The sequence below is a fragment of the Macrobrachium nipponense genome, chromosome 26 (assembly GCF_015104395.2).
Source record: "Macrobrachium nipponense isolate FS-2020 chromosome 26, ASM1510439v2, whole genome shotgun sequence".
NCBI lineage: Eukaryota > Metazoa > Arthropoda > Malacostraca > Decapoda > Palaemonidae > Macrobrachium > Macrobrachium nipponense.
Window position 1 is genome coordinate 17,533,731 of NC_087215.1, and position 15,661 is coordinate 17,549,391.

Here is a 15,661-nt window from a genome sequence, read left to right on the forward strand (position 1 = left end):
CTGATTTTCTTCTATCTGGATTTTATTTTGGAAAGAGTTTAACATTTTCTAAACATGTTTCACTCTTTATTAACCCTTTTGAGAGTTCCAGTTTTCAATGAACTGGGTTCCTAGAGTATATGGGGTCCGCCCGGCAAAAAACTTTGTCCCACTTGCGTGACCGAGGAATATGAAACGTCAACGTTGAGCAGAATTGCCAACCAACCATGTAAAATGTAGTTAAATTAACATCATAGAGTAAGGAAATAACCAAATATTTTGACTATAGTAATGATTAGAATTTCATATGTATTATATTCATAGCAAATGTGTGAGTATTAGTCACTTTAATACAGGAAGGGATAACCAACTTTCTCTTCTTTGTTGTCAGCTATAGTTCCACGGCCGTTTCATTTCTGGTCTCCGTGTCCAGGAGACCCGGCACGTCACTTCACGTAAACGTCAGGTGCCAAAATTATTTAACCATTTTCCCTCCATTATTTGGGTCAAAACATTTCACGTTGATATGCCGTGTGAATTAGATAGTTTTAAAATATTTATTTACCAATATTTTGATTATATTTGGTGGCAGATGATGACAAAATAATAATATATTAAATGAGTAGCTGGCCACGATGCTCTGTTACCCATAATTCCCGTTCTCCGTTCAGCAGCAGACGGCTGGCCGTGTTTGTAGTTGAGAAAGTCTTTGCGTACGTGTGGTTGACGCTCACCGCTATTGACTGTCGGGGCAAGATGTTTTCCATGTTGAGGAAGTTGCTGTTTCTATTACTGCTAGTATTACCGGCCGTCATTACCATCACCAACGAAGGTAAGCAGTTTTAACCCTCTTCGACTCATAACGGAAGACTAATATCCAGACCAAGGGTCATCTCTGGGGAGGCTAAGCTGGGTCATCTTTATAAGGTATACGATATGGATGGATGTCCATACGTACCTACAGGTCGTAACGTAACCTTACGGTTAAGAAAAAGGAGTGGTGTGACGGGACATTCTTAAGTATATGCCGGGTTTTATAGGATTACAGAGCATCTGAGTCAATAGGTTTTAGTACCTTAGAGGGAGAGGCCCAAGTGCCGTCAGTGCATCTCACGTGGGAAACTGTAGGCATTAGGTACCTAGGGCACCGACGGTAAACATTTTGCATCGTCCCTCCTGCCCTTAGATGAACCTAATTTATTAGCCTTTTAACCTGCTTCCTTTTTGCATCTGTGTTTTTGGGTAGCTAGTAGCTAAGGCCGCTTCTCCTTGGCTTTATAGCCGAGCTAGGTATACCTACTAGGTAGCATAAGTTTAATGTTTCATTCATTCACTGGGTTTCCTCAACGATTAATGCTGTTTAGAGAGTCCTAACCACACTTAAGGGTACCATTGGATTGGTCCCAAAGGATCCCGCCTTTAGTCAAACCTACTAACAACATCCTTTAAGCTGGTTTAGGGCCTCAACTCCTAGGTACCTACTAGGTAATCTGCAGCTTTTTCCTTGCTAGCTCCCCAACCTAAACTTACTGGAGCTTTAATCATGGAGAGAACTGCAAAGATTTATCGTAACACAACGTAGATTCCTGAATCCAACCTGACTGGCCTAAAACCCCCCCCCACACACACACACAACCTGTTCTGGATGCCAGGTTCAAAATTTTAAAAAAGGTTTCTGCTGGGCCCCAATCTTAGCTTTGCATACAGTTAGCATATGCCTTCAAGTTTGACAGTGAAGGCAGTATGTTTGTGGGTAAGAGTGACCCAGACTTCATTTGTTGAGGAAAAGTTAATGAAAGACCTAAAGATCTTTTGGTTTCAATATGTAACTACATCAGAATTAGATATACAGCATAGCCCTGTAAACTGTGTCTGATCTTTCCCACTGTAGACCCTCCAAAACTATTTTAACCTAAACCCTTATGATACAGGTAACACATACCTAACCTGTATTAGGTACTTAATTATTTCTTGCGTATTGTGATGAGGAGATGCATGGTTATTATACTGAGGTGCTGGTGGGTTTTGTATTTAGCCTACTTGCTCTCTTATGCTAGGGTAGACTCTTTGATCCATAATTTAGCAGTGGCGATTGACCCAACCTTGGAAGATTGGGAAATTCGTCATCATTTTTAGTCAGAAGAGTGGCACAGTTGATAGAATAATTCTTACCTCAGAATTTGAATAACATCAGTACTAAGCATGACTGATTAATTTTAGAGTATCCTAGCATTTAGCCTTGTAAATTTACTAACCTTGATCTTATTTCTAAGGTTGTTTTCATCTCTGTAGCCAGGAAAAATGAAATTATTTTAATTCTGTTGTTAGTAACTTAAGGTTTGAAGCCTTTCTTGTGGTGTAGCATGGATTTTCTGAACCCACTGCTTTTTTAACTAGTAGTTCATAAGGAGTCACAAACTTGACAGATGCCATTTCATTCTGAGGGGCTTGCATTTGTCAATATAATTAGCTTAAGGGTATTGGCGGCCTGTAATTTTGGTATGATATTGGCTCAAATTCGTGAAAATGAGTTATTGTCATATTTCCACAGATCTGGGATCGGGCCATTGCCACGCGAAAGATAATATCAATACAAAGCTTTTTAAATGGTTTAAAGGCCACACCCAAGTAGAGTTTTACTGTTTCTATTTGCATTCATTCTTCAAGTATTTTATTTCTTTCCATTGCATTTTGTTTCGTATGCCGTACAATATGTTTTCCTGATAGAGATGGCAACTCTTCCTGATGCGAGGCAGTTGTCCCGAGAGAGAATTGTTATATTTGTTTTATGTAATCGTGTATTTGTTATTTTCAGTCGATTGCAACATTTCCTCAGACTTTTGGACATCAATTTTTTTTAGAGGGAATAATATCTCTTATAAAAGAGAGGGGAACAGGTGCCATGTAGGCTTTTCCAAGAAACTTTATATGCTTCTAAAAGCAAAATAAATGGTTAGGAAAACTTTTAACTGCATTTTTCTCTAAACACATTTTTCTACATTCAAATTCCAAAAACTCCCTTATTTATGAATGGATTTTAATACTCTAAAAAGCAATTTGAATAAAGATAGTGAGAGAACACATTGGCAAATTTATTTTTCTTTTTTCTCTTAAAAGTTTTCACCAAGATTTAATACTATATAATTTTATCGTATTTTTTATTACATTTTTAAAAATATTTTTTTTAAATAGCATACATCACATATTAGATTTTTGAGTTTGCCATTTTATTTGATAAGAATTAAACTTTCTGCTATTACTTTATTTAATTGAATGATAAATAAAAGAGATGTAATTTAAGAAAAAAAATTTATGTTTAAAAGAAAAATATTCGTTAAAAAAAAGTTTTCATCCAATTCACCTGAAATTTTGTGTCCTTCGGTCAAGCTAGAGGTACCACCTGTGGAAGTTTGAACACCGTCACTCAAAATTAATCCTCGACCCCGCCGATACCCTTAACAAAACCACAAGGACTATAGATAGGATAATCTTCAGTACATCATGTTCATCATAATGAACTTGGAAAAGATTAACTTGGGATGTGTCAGTGATGTGGTGGTTGTGAGAGTGGAGTTTATGGTGATAAAAATGCCTCATATTGTGTCAAATCAGTATGAAAATAACCTTTTCCAATATGGTATTGTGTTACAGTCCTTTCCTGTAATACCATTTTAAGGAATTAACATTAACTTTTGCCCCCAGTGCATGCGCAACCCCAGGTAGGCTTACTGGAATCCATTAATAGGTTAACTCCAGTCTAGAATAGTTTTTATAATTATCTACATAAGTTCCTGCCTCTGTCCACTAATCAGTGTTCTTGCCATCTCATTTTCTTCAGTTTATTTTGGAAAGAACTGTAAAACTTATGAGTTTCATATGTCTTTAGATTAGGGTGTGCGTGGACGTACGTATTTGCAGATTCCTCTCTAGAACATATACCCCCATTATTCGCAAAAAAATTAGCCTATTTGTGTTATTTTTCTTCAAGAAGTATCCACAATTTTTTTTTTATCACCATAAAATGCAGTTTTTGTGGTAAATTATATATACGTATAAAAAACAGGTATAAGCATTTTAGAACGTTTTTCTTGAGTTTCAACTAACTAAATAGGCAGTTTTAAGCATTTTTGTAAAGTTTTCAACTATCCGCTGTTTCTAGTTATTGTGGGGGGGGTGGGGGGGGCGGGTGGCAAATACTGTACTGACATTCTCAGCAAGCCAAAGTCAGAGTTAATTTGGTTGGCAGTCTTTAGTGACTACTTTTTCAGAGAAAAATTGTGTAGTTTGGTAGTAACAGCAATTCTTATGACATAGTGCCCAACTGTGGATTCCCCAACTTCTCTTGGCATGATCTCCATAAGTGGATATTGTTTCTTTCGGGGTTTAGATCATATTTCTTCCTACCTCACTCTTCTCAGACCTAGGCCAGATAAGGCATCCTGTCAACATCCTGTAAAAAGAAAAAAAAAGATTATTAAGTTAGCATCAGAAAACTCTGATGACAAATGTGTGATATCGGTGGTTGAAGAATAATTCTTTGTTGGGAAAAACTAACAAGCAAGATGTATACTAGTTACACAATGTCTTTGTGATATGGTTTTGTTCTCTTAGAAAGTGTTCCCACAATTAGCAATTACACATCATCCACGGCAACCCTATCCTTAGTGAGAGTACTGTAGTATGTTAATGGTGTAAGGGTGGTGGTGTATACATAAATGCACTTTGTAGTTAACTCACTCATAGTTTCTCACATTTTGCCAGTTGAGTGTTGGCAACAAGCCCAAATCACACTTGCTGGGTATAAGTAGACACCTCTCAGCCAGGTGACTTACAGCATAAGAGAAACGTGTTTTAAAGGATTTTTTTCCTATTATAGATCAGAAAAGAATTATGTTTTTAGAAATTAATATATAGCTTGTTTTCTATTAGTATTTATACAGTGCAGAGTTTTTTGTTGTATACAAATGGCTTTTTCCAACTAGAAAGAGAGACAGTTTCAGTCATATAAAATACTAGTCATTCTTTAAATAATGCATATTATTTACATAAGAACCCAGGTGTCTTTTTGTTTGATTGTGGGTTTTCTTGGGTGTTCCTGTTCTGGCTCTTACTGTACATGCTACCTGCCAGTGTAATATTTTCAGATATGAATGATTTGTTTAAACCCCCTGTAAAAATAACTGCAAATGTAATTTTTTTTTTTCCAAGAATAACAACTTAGGGAAATTTGAAAGTTTTACTGTCCTGGATTAAAGTAGTACTATCTGTATTGTAAGGTTGTCATAAGAATCTGTAATACTACTGTACTGTGCTCTTGTGTTCAGTCCACTTTGAAATAATTTTCTTCTTCCTCTCATGTAGATAGGAAAGTTACACCTTTGTTTGTAAGGGATTGATATGAAAATAGAACTTCGTGTAGCATCTGTGTTGTAAAAAGAGCTTGCAGATTATTTTCCCTTTTCTCTTCCAGGTAATTTAGTGGCTTATGCTCAAGAGGATGAAGTTGAAAGCGAGGAAGATGACATCATTGAAGATGACGATGAAGTGAATGTTGCTGATGGAACTGGAGTAGAAGTTGAAACAACGGAAGGGGAAGAAGAGGAAGAAGGAGGAGGAGGAGGAAGAAGCAAAAGGTTTCACCCCGATGCTGATACCATCATTCTCTTTACAAAACCCACTGGCACTGGAGCAGGTATGGTATATTATTTCTTGGCTCTTTTAAGTTGATATATTAGAGAACTGTAATCAGTATATAGTATTTACTGGTTTAGGGCTGTAGTACTTGAAGTATTTAAAGTATAGATAATGTCATTGTCAGTAAGAAGCACAATTGTTAATACTTTGTTATCAATCCAAGTGATGGTACCTGTCCTCATAACTAGTATTGCTAGTGGTTTTGCTTTCCTAGCACTAAATAAGCATGTAATATTCATATTCACAGCCTAATTGGCCTTTGGAAGCAAAATTTTCACTAAAAACTGTCTCTTTCTGGAGAACATAAGTATTGAGGAAAAAAAACAAAAAAAAAAAAAATTTCAACCCCAAGGACTGCAGATTTAATTCATTGCTTTGGAAAGGCAAAGGGTGAAGTTTTAATGTTTCTGGCAGACTTACAGTGGTATTTTCTGGCTTGTATTTTATATAGTAATTGATGAGAAGTTGCAGTATATGAAATTGGTAATTTTCTGGCTCAGTGTTTAGATGCTGTTTTTCACAATGAGGCCAAGTCTTATTTCAGTTTACAGTGTTACTGCATTAAAAATGTCATTCAAAGTTTATGATTTGATCTACAGTACTTTGACAAATAGCCCAGTTAGCTAAAGTTTTTATTGTATGGGGAGATACTCGATATTAGGTTTACAGTTTGTTGAATGGGAAATTCTGTTATATCTATGCAGAAGTCATTTTTCATAGTGTTAAAAATTGATTTTGTATTTCAGAACTTCCTGCTGGTAAGCTTGTCGAGTTCCTAGTTGGCTTCACAAACAATGGCGACAAAGACTTCGTTTTGGATGCTATTGATGCTTCCTTCCGTTATCCCATGGACTTCTCATTTTACATCCAGAACTTCACTGCCATCCCTTACAAATAGGGCTGTTCAAACCTCGCCAGGAAGCTTACTGGTTTATGTTACAGTTTTTACTTTCCCAGCTGGGAAGCTTGCGCTGGACGTCCTTTGGGGATTGACCATCAACTTAGCATATCATGATGCTGTAGTTGGTTATACAGGATGTAGAGCAAAAGTTATTTTAGGATATAGTGGTTGCTCAATATTTCTTAGGGTATCTTTAAATACAGTATGAAGGGTATCTTGAAATACAGTATGATGTCTGTAATATTTTTTGCACAATGAAATGTCATGGAGGATTGGAGATGACTGACAGTGACTTATCTTACCTTTATTTCAGGATGGCAATATATTTGTGGAACCAGTGTTCAACCAGACAGTCAATATTATTGAAATTGATGAGGGTATGGATGGAGAAACCTTCTTCCTGTATGTGTTCATGTTGGCCTTTGCTGTTTTGTTGCTTGTTGCTGGTCATCACTTTCTCTCCTCATTTGGACGCAAGAAGGCAAGCAAGAAGCCTCTCATGGAGATGGGTACCAACAAAAAGGATGGAGTCGACTATGACTGGCTTCCCAAGGAGGTCCTGGATGACCTCAGTAAGTATTTTATCTCTTGAGATGTATTTGGGTTTTTAGATGATGAAAATGCTAGATAGTTTATATTTCTTTTTATTATAAATGTACTTGATTGGCATAATACTGTACTTAACAGATATTGGAAATCTTTGTAGTTAGTTGAATTGTATGTGTCAACAACTAGGCACAGTACCGTATACAGGTCTTGAGCATTGTTAGATCATACCATCATTTGTGGAAACGTGGTCATTATTATTCCTCATTCTCATAAGTGAATACGTACATGTATAACATGTATTATGGCCATGAAGACACCTTTTTATTTCATATCTTCTAGTGAGCCTTATAAACATACAATTTTGAAAGAAAGCTACTTTTCTAACTTTTTTTGTTTTTTGTTTTTTTTGTTTTGTTTGTCAAATATTAAAAAATATTACGCATAGTTAATAAGTTATGTAGGTTATTTTAGCTTGAAGTAAAAGAATTAATGAACTAAACAAGAAAAATTTATGGAAATAAAGTTGCAATTGCATTTTCATTTTCTCTGTTGCAGAGAAGACCCCACGTCAGTCACCACAGCAACGAAAGACCAAGCGTATCGCTAGTTCTAAGTAAACCTTCAGAGGTAACTCCTGAAGATACTCAGCTTCCAAGTCCAGAATTATGTGATATCTGCCAGGCAGGTCTGGACAGTCGTCAGAGCAGTGCAGAACAGCGTGAAAGCCATGTTATGCTTAATCTGAAGGAGTTGAATGAAGAATCATCATTCCTCATTTTTGTTATCTGTGATGGTGAAAATTTGTTGATTGTGGTTAGATTTGAGATTTTTATAACACCATTCATATGCAACTGTGTAAGTGTGTCGGCATTGGCTGTAATCCATATTTATAGTCCTACCTCTGTTCAAACAACTAAACGAGAAGCCCCCAAAGTTCTTTTCAGACATGATGACATTGTGGGTAAGGCTCACATGGGAAATTTGTTAACATTGCCATAGTGTCAGTATGCCTGAAAACTGCTTTGGGGGCCAACAGTTAAGAAATGCTTGGTTGTGGTTGGATTCCATAGAAGTATTAGATTCTCACTTTGTGCTACTTTTATAGGAATATGTCCCCCATCAAAATTGAACAAGTGAGGAATAAAAGGTTTCTTTTTTTAATTGTTTCTTATTTTCCTCATAGAGGACTGTATAGTCAATTTACTAAAACTGTTAACACCCCACAGGTAAACTTGTGTTTATCTATACTCTGTTTTTTTTTCATCTGTCCATCCGCCATGGTAACACCGCGCATCCCTGGCTTTAAATAGTTACGCTATGTGTAAGTTTTAGGTAAATAAAAGGATATCTGGGTGTACATTTGCAACTGAAAAGTGTTTTAATAATTTACTGTATAAGAATTACACCTTTAATATTCGAAATAGGATGATATTTAAAGCCTGGGATGCAGTGTTACCATGCGCAAACACCACAGGCAGATGGACATATGGAAAAAATAGAGTACAGGCATTTGTGTCTCTTCAACACACTTATCTCGTGTTCATTGTTTCACATAGCATTTATCATGCTTTTCATATGGTAGTTTTGCTGAATTAGTGGAATTCTGGCTTTGGAGTTTTTGGCGCCTGAGTGGCGTGACTGGTATGGTCTTGGCCTGCCACCTATGTGGCTGCGAGTTTGATTCTTGGGCATAACATTGAGGTGTGAGAGATTTCTATTTCTGGTGATAGAAGTTCACTGTCGATGTGGTTCGGAAGTCACATAAAGTCATTGGTCCCGTTGCTGGATAACCACTGGTTCCATGCAATGTAAAAACACCATACAAACAAAATACAAACAAATAAATTGGTTAGAGCCTTCATAATACGAGAGTGGAGTGGATAAGTTAACAATGGCTTTATACATTAGATTTGTTTTGTAAAGAACATTTCCGAACACTTGAAGACATTTATGAAACTGAAAATGGGGTAACATAAACAGTGTACCGAGTGGTATTAGTGGCAAGTTCAGACTTACTTCAGTAGTCTGGTATTACCCGCCATATTGAGGTGTCATGCTGACGACCAAGAATGGTATGTTAGCTACTGAAGGTTTTAAAACTAATAATGGGAAGCATATTTATGACTTGGCAGCGAGTGCCTTCCATGATCTTATAGTTTCTGTGGCTATTAATCCATATCTTCCATTATTGATTGTTCAGGTGTAAGAATAGTTGCCGTATTGCATAACAAAACAAAACTCCCTTCTGTACCAAACAATGCTTCAGTTTTCGCAGCAGGACTATGTGCAGTGGGAATGAAGATGATGAGTAAGGACCTAAAGCTGTAACCCCTAAGACAGCTGAAAGTTATTCCTGTCGGTGACTAACATCTCTCACGTCATCTGTAATGAAGGGCAAATTTAATGGAGTAATAAATTCGTTTCAGTGCTGAATGGCCTTAGTTCCCCCAGTGCTTGGCATAATGCTAAAAATGTATATAAATAAAAAAAAAATTTGATAGCAATAAATCGACTGATCAAACCAACCACTTGATTATGGCATTTTACACAATGTAAAGAATGTTTAGTTGAATGTTCTGATCATGTCTTGAGTTGGTCACACTTTTGGCTCATGAATGTTTAACGGCAAACTTCATGCCCAAACTTCTAGTATATGCATAGTGCACTTAAACACATTTTTTATGTGAATGCCTGTAGTTAAGCTGATATTCTGAAACAAAGTTTCATTTTCTACATGCAATTATCAAATTTTAAAATTTAAATTACCATTCAAGACAAACTGTTCAGTTTCTTTCAACTTTACCATGCTCATAAGTTCATATCTTATCTAAGAACTAATACTTTTGGTAAACCCTGTGGGAGGCTTGAAAGTAACCGTAGTTTCATCTCGTTAGTTTATGATAATCATGAATAATGATTAATATTGACTTGTAACTAAAGGCCTGTCCACACGAGCGGGCCTGATCGGCGTGCTCTGGGGTTGACGGGCAAATTCTGGCGGGCTTACCTGTGGATGTTGTCCACACAGGTGGGGCTATTGAGAGGTGGACGTACCCAATGATGCCAGTAGTGTGTTCAATGCGGTACGATAAACATGGTGCCTACCGCAAAGAAGAAGATAGTGTAGCATGATAATTGCTTTGTGTTTGATGAAAAAGAAGAGAATATGGTGCAAAGAATGGCTCGGTAAAAGAAATGTATATGTTAAACATACGTCTGCCAGGGTCGAAGTTCAAGCAATCGGGCACCACCATGGTGATTTTGCTACAAGACCCATCGGGCAATTTGACGGTTTGCCCGTCAAGTGAGCCTGTTAGAGGGGAAGTCCGCCGATCAGGCCCGATCGTGTGGACAGGCCTTTAGATGTAAATGAGTTCGCTATGACTTGCATAAAATGTACTACAATGATAAATAACATTTGTAAGGCGGTCCCCGGGTTACGACGGTCTCGGCTTACGACGTTCCGAGGTTACGACACTTGTCAATAGACATTATTTCCAGGGTTACGACGCCTACAATGCTCATCTGGCAGATGAAATATGACCAAAAATGCAAAATAATCAATATTTGAAGGTTTTTTTATGAAAAATGCCATAAGAATGCAGTTTACATAGTTTTTAATGCACCCAAAGCATTAAAAGTAAGGTTTTCTTAGGATTTTTGACGATGTTCCGGCTTACGACGATTTTCGGCTTACGACGCGTCTTAAGAACGGAACCCCCGTCGTAACCCGGGGACCACCTGTACTCCTCTTTACCTGACCTAACTGATTTTGCTTTCATCACTGGCAGGATGCTGCTGTAATTGTCTCGCCATTTTCTGGGATCAGGTTAACCACATTTTATTTTGGCTACAGCTAAGATGTGGTATAGTTGTGGAGCCTAATTTTCCCAGGTGTTTATGCTTGGAGCAGATTTATTCCTGCTGTCTACCGATGTCTCCTGAATTTAGATGTATTGGTTTATTTTTCATTCCCCTATATTTATTCACTTTTTATCTTTTCCTCTTATTTCCCTTTGGAGTCCTATTGACTGTTTGTCAGGGTTTTCAGCTGAGACTTAGAGAGAGAAAGAAATGACAGTCTTAATTTTTTTGTGCATACTGGTACTATTTTTGGAGAATGTTGAGCTTGAATTGGTGCCTGGGAGATCTGACTTTATGAGGTGTCCAGGGCATGGGCATGTTTAGAGTGGATTTATGCCAGCCCATAGTATTGATCCACATCAATTATGTGCACTTTGCAAAGTGGGGAGAAGCATCTAACTGACAAGTTTATGATTAGTTTGAAGGTTGGTCCCCTGATTTTTGGCTATAAACAAAGAGAAGTAAGAAGGTCCCTTTGTTGTGAGGTAGCATATCTTCACTGCAAAAGGCTCTTCAGCTTTTATCCCTGTAGCGCAGTGACTCCGTTCATTGAGTCACTTTCTCTTCAGTCTTTCATTGCTGGATGGTCTGGGGAGAGATGGGGATGACTGGATGCACCTCCTCCCTCTTTTTTTTATTTTCTAATGTTCCCAGCCTATGTAATAAGTGTCCCCCTTATAAGTGATGGCACCTTCCGTGCACTGTAGGCATTACTGAAGGTTTTTGCAGTCCCTTCAGCCCCAAGCTGTAATCCCTTTCATTCCTTTTACTATACCTCTGTTCATATTCTCATTCTTCCATCTTACTTTCCATTTCATATAGCAACTGCAAGGTTTTCCTCCTGTTACACCTTTAAAACCTCTTTACTATCAAACATTACCTGAATTAATTTAAGCAAAGCATTATGTGCATAAGGTTAGATGCCCTTAAAATACTCGTACATTATTGAAATTTAAATAAAATTGTCTTATAGAGCATCTTGGCTAAAATTAAAATTACTTCCGAAATGGGTTTGCATGAACAGGAGTGTGCGTAATGTAATATCTGTAAAAACATTTTTTTTTTTAACGAGTTGTCAAAGGAAGAATTATTTCCTGACAAAAGTACGTATCTAGCGAAATAAATTCCCCCTACCAATAGGGCATATCATCGTATTCTAATTTCCCAAACTTGGGATACTACGTAACAAAGGTACTAGAATCCTTGATAATTGCAGAAATATACTTATGGCAACTAACTAGAGGGAACTAGTTGCATTTAGAGTTCGTATGTAGTACATTTGAAACCTCGAAAACACTAGTGAATACTCGTCTTAAAATTAATACCGATTTATTCTATATTGGAAAAAAAAGTCTTCTGGAAGATTTTGAAAATGTTCTCATGACTTTTGGTAATCTTAGTCTTGACTCCCCTAGGAGGGTAGTACCGTTAGTGCACTGTAAGATTATTTAAGGTTCTTTGCAGTGTGTCTTCGGCCCCAAGCTGCAACCCCTTTCGTTCTTTTACTGTGCCTCCTTTCATATTCTCTGTATTCCACCCTCTCCTAAAAGTTGGTTCACAGTGCAACTGCGAGGTTTCCTTCCTGTTACACTTTTCAAAACTTTTACTGCTCATTTCCGTTTCAGCGCTGAATGACCTCTTAGGTCCCATTGTTGGCCTTTGTGCTAAAGTCTGTATTCAATTCCTATTAATGGTGGAGGTGCTGTAGTATTTCATTCGACATGATTAACATCAGCAAAATTTATGGACCAAACAGCTTTTTTCAGTCATGGAGAAATACTGTTAATTCACATTATTTAGCCAGAGAAAGACCCCAAGTAATCCTAATCATTTTAGCCCTTATCCTTTAAAAATTATGAGGAAAATAGTTTAAAATCGCTAATTCGTTTCTTTGTTCCTAATTAAATTTCAAATCCTAAAATTAACCCATTACTTCTCGAGCATAGATCCGGTTGGATTTTTTTATGAAATTTGAAACTTGACTTACTTATAAGTCCTGTATGAAGAATGAAGTCCAATTTTTCCAATATATTTGTGGGAAGTAGGGTTTTTTTTTTTTTTTTGTTTTTTTGATACGTATATTATATGTACTCATGGGAAGTAGCCCTGGAGTTATATACATATATTCCAAAAGTAATTTAAAACACAATAATTGTGAAGTTTTTACTATGGAGTTCAATTAATTTTGTTTAGCTTTCTGCTCCATTTCAAGAATTCAGTCTGCCCCCACCCCCCAAAAAAACATAAAATTTGAGAGAAAAATCTAAAATGCTATAAAAACTGTTACTATTTTGAATTTTGATGCATTGGCTTATTTTTTTAAAGCTAAACTATCTAGGTGAAAAATAATGGTCTGAAATCAGAACATTTGAAACAATGCCATTTTAGTTTTAAACAACTAAGTAAGGCAGTCCCCAGGTTACGATGGGGGTTCCGTTCTTGAGACGCGTCGTGAGCCGAAAATCCTCGTAAGCCGGAACATCATAAAAAATCCCAAGAAAACCTTACTTTTAGTGCTTTGGGTGCATTGAAAACTATGTAAACTGCATTCTTATTGCATTTTTCATAAAAAAAAACTTCAAATGTTGATTATTTTACATTTTTGGTGTCATATTTCATCTGCCAGATGAGCGTTATAGGCGTCGTAACCCTGGAAATGTCTAATGAATATAATGGAGAAGCAGTTAGCGCAGAGTCCAACATCACATTTCCTGCATTTGTAGAAGGATCTTGACTTGCATCCCTTGCAAACATTTCTCTGTTGCGTTTTGATGGTATGGTGGCCAGTGTTATCATATCGGCTTGTATCTCTGTTTTGTTGAGCATGAATAGTGGGCAGCATTTTTATCCTCTTGGATTCACCATGATTTATCACCAGCATCTCCACGCAAAACCTAATGAAATCAAGGAGGGGTATCTTTCCTCTGACCTTTAGGTCGAGTATGCATCCAACTTTCCTGTACATACGCCAGGCTTGCACCATCTGGACATTCAGGAACCAGTACCATTTTTTGGATCGTGTGTGAATGCATAGCATACCGGGACACTAAGCTATCTATAAGATCCACTTCACCCATGTGGGTATTATATACCTTCAGCAAGTGAGGCTGATCTACTTTCGATTTTCAAGTTTTGCATCCCGGAGAAGTATCTTGGAAAAAGAATTACTGTTATAAAAATTGTCTAAAAATAATAGAAATATGTTATACATCAATCCACAGAACAATATAACACAACAATGGTGATAAGTCTTTAGTATATATTTTGGAGGTAAATAATGTGACACATAACAATTTCAAATATCTTGAAACTACAATTTCTCATATATATATATATATTATATATATATACTATATAATATATATATAGATATGTATATATATTGTGGTTAAGTACTTTATAGCATGTGACATGATATGTAGCAGAATCCATAAGGAGTCAAAAGACCAGGTACCGAGCGCTTTCATGTTATCTAACTCATCTTCAAGTGTACCCTTGAAGATGTGTTAGATAACACGAAAGCGCTCGGTTCCTGGTCTTTTATTTACTCCTTGTGGATTCTGCTACATATATATATTGTATTACTTTTTGCACTTTCCAACAGGTTCAGCATCAACATAGTTGCTTGCAATGTAGACAGGTCCTCCGTCTTTCCAGGCTACAATAACTTTTTCTTCATCAATGTAGAGAGACTTACTATCACCCCTCTTCATCTTTGAAGCCTCCTGTTTTGATGGAACAGCAACGTGGAGGAGCCTGATCTGCCTCATTGTGCCTAACACACCAATATTCCTGTCATTTGCCAGGTTGTCCATCAATCAAAGCTGGTGAAAAGATTATCTACCACAATTTTTGATCCTTCTGGCAGATTAACTTTCTGTACTAAACCATAGACAACATCAGGTCCCTGTCCCATCCTGTAGCTCAACATCTGAGTCTTGGCTCCTCCATATGATTTATGAGGTGCAGCTTCTGAGCTCACCACTTGTTGTCGCCATGACCCCCACTTTGAAGCCAAAGCGTGTTGGCTTTCCTCTCATGAATTGCTTCAGTGGATGAGGGCCAAAATACCTTACCATTGATTCATCAACGCTGACAAACTCTGGCTTCTCAACATACTTTGCTGCTGTATCATTTATAGTGTTGAAAAGCATTGCTACTTTCCAGAAGGGGTCGTTAGTAGGTAGGCTTGTTCCACTTTGGCAAAGTGAGTGTACCTCATTACATCATCAAACGTATTCCTGGACATTGCTTTTATCACCAGTGCATTGTTGGTGTCCTCATGTCTTTGCCAGTACTTATGCCTCTGAGATGCTGATACATATCCAGTCAAGTACTACATAATAGCATGACTTGCTCGAATCATATCTATGTTGAATATAGCCCTAAAGCCCCGATTGTTGCGCTGACCTGCATATCTCTTAGTTTCCTTGACAATCTTTTCAATACAGGAATCAGGTAGAAACAACTTTTTAGGTAATCATAGGCGTTAACAATCTCATCGGGGTCGATTAGGGAAGTGCTACTTTTTTTTTTTTTTTTTTTTGTCCACCTAGCACCAGAGATGGGTATCCTTATTTCCGAAGATATTTTTGGACCTGGATTGCATCTATCCACATTCCTTACTCTAGGAAGCTTTACAATGTCTCACTCTGTATGACCTGATCCTCATTG

The 15,661-nt window shown here is 37.2% G+C and overlaps 1 protein-coding gene and 1 pseudogene across 1 annotated transcript in view; one reads left to right on the plus strand and one right to left on the minus strand.

Annotated features, from left to right (window-relative positions):
* The window catches only part of LOC135200004 (glycogenin-1-like), a 247,778-nt gene that overhangs the window by 88,249 nt on the left and 143,868 nt on the right, over positions 1–15,661 (minus strand). The window lies entirely within an intron of this gene.
* Positions 654–8,284, plus strand: LOC135200001 (translocon-associated protein subunit alpha-like; annotated as a pseudogene).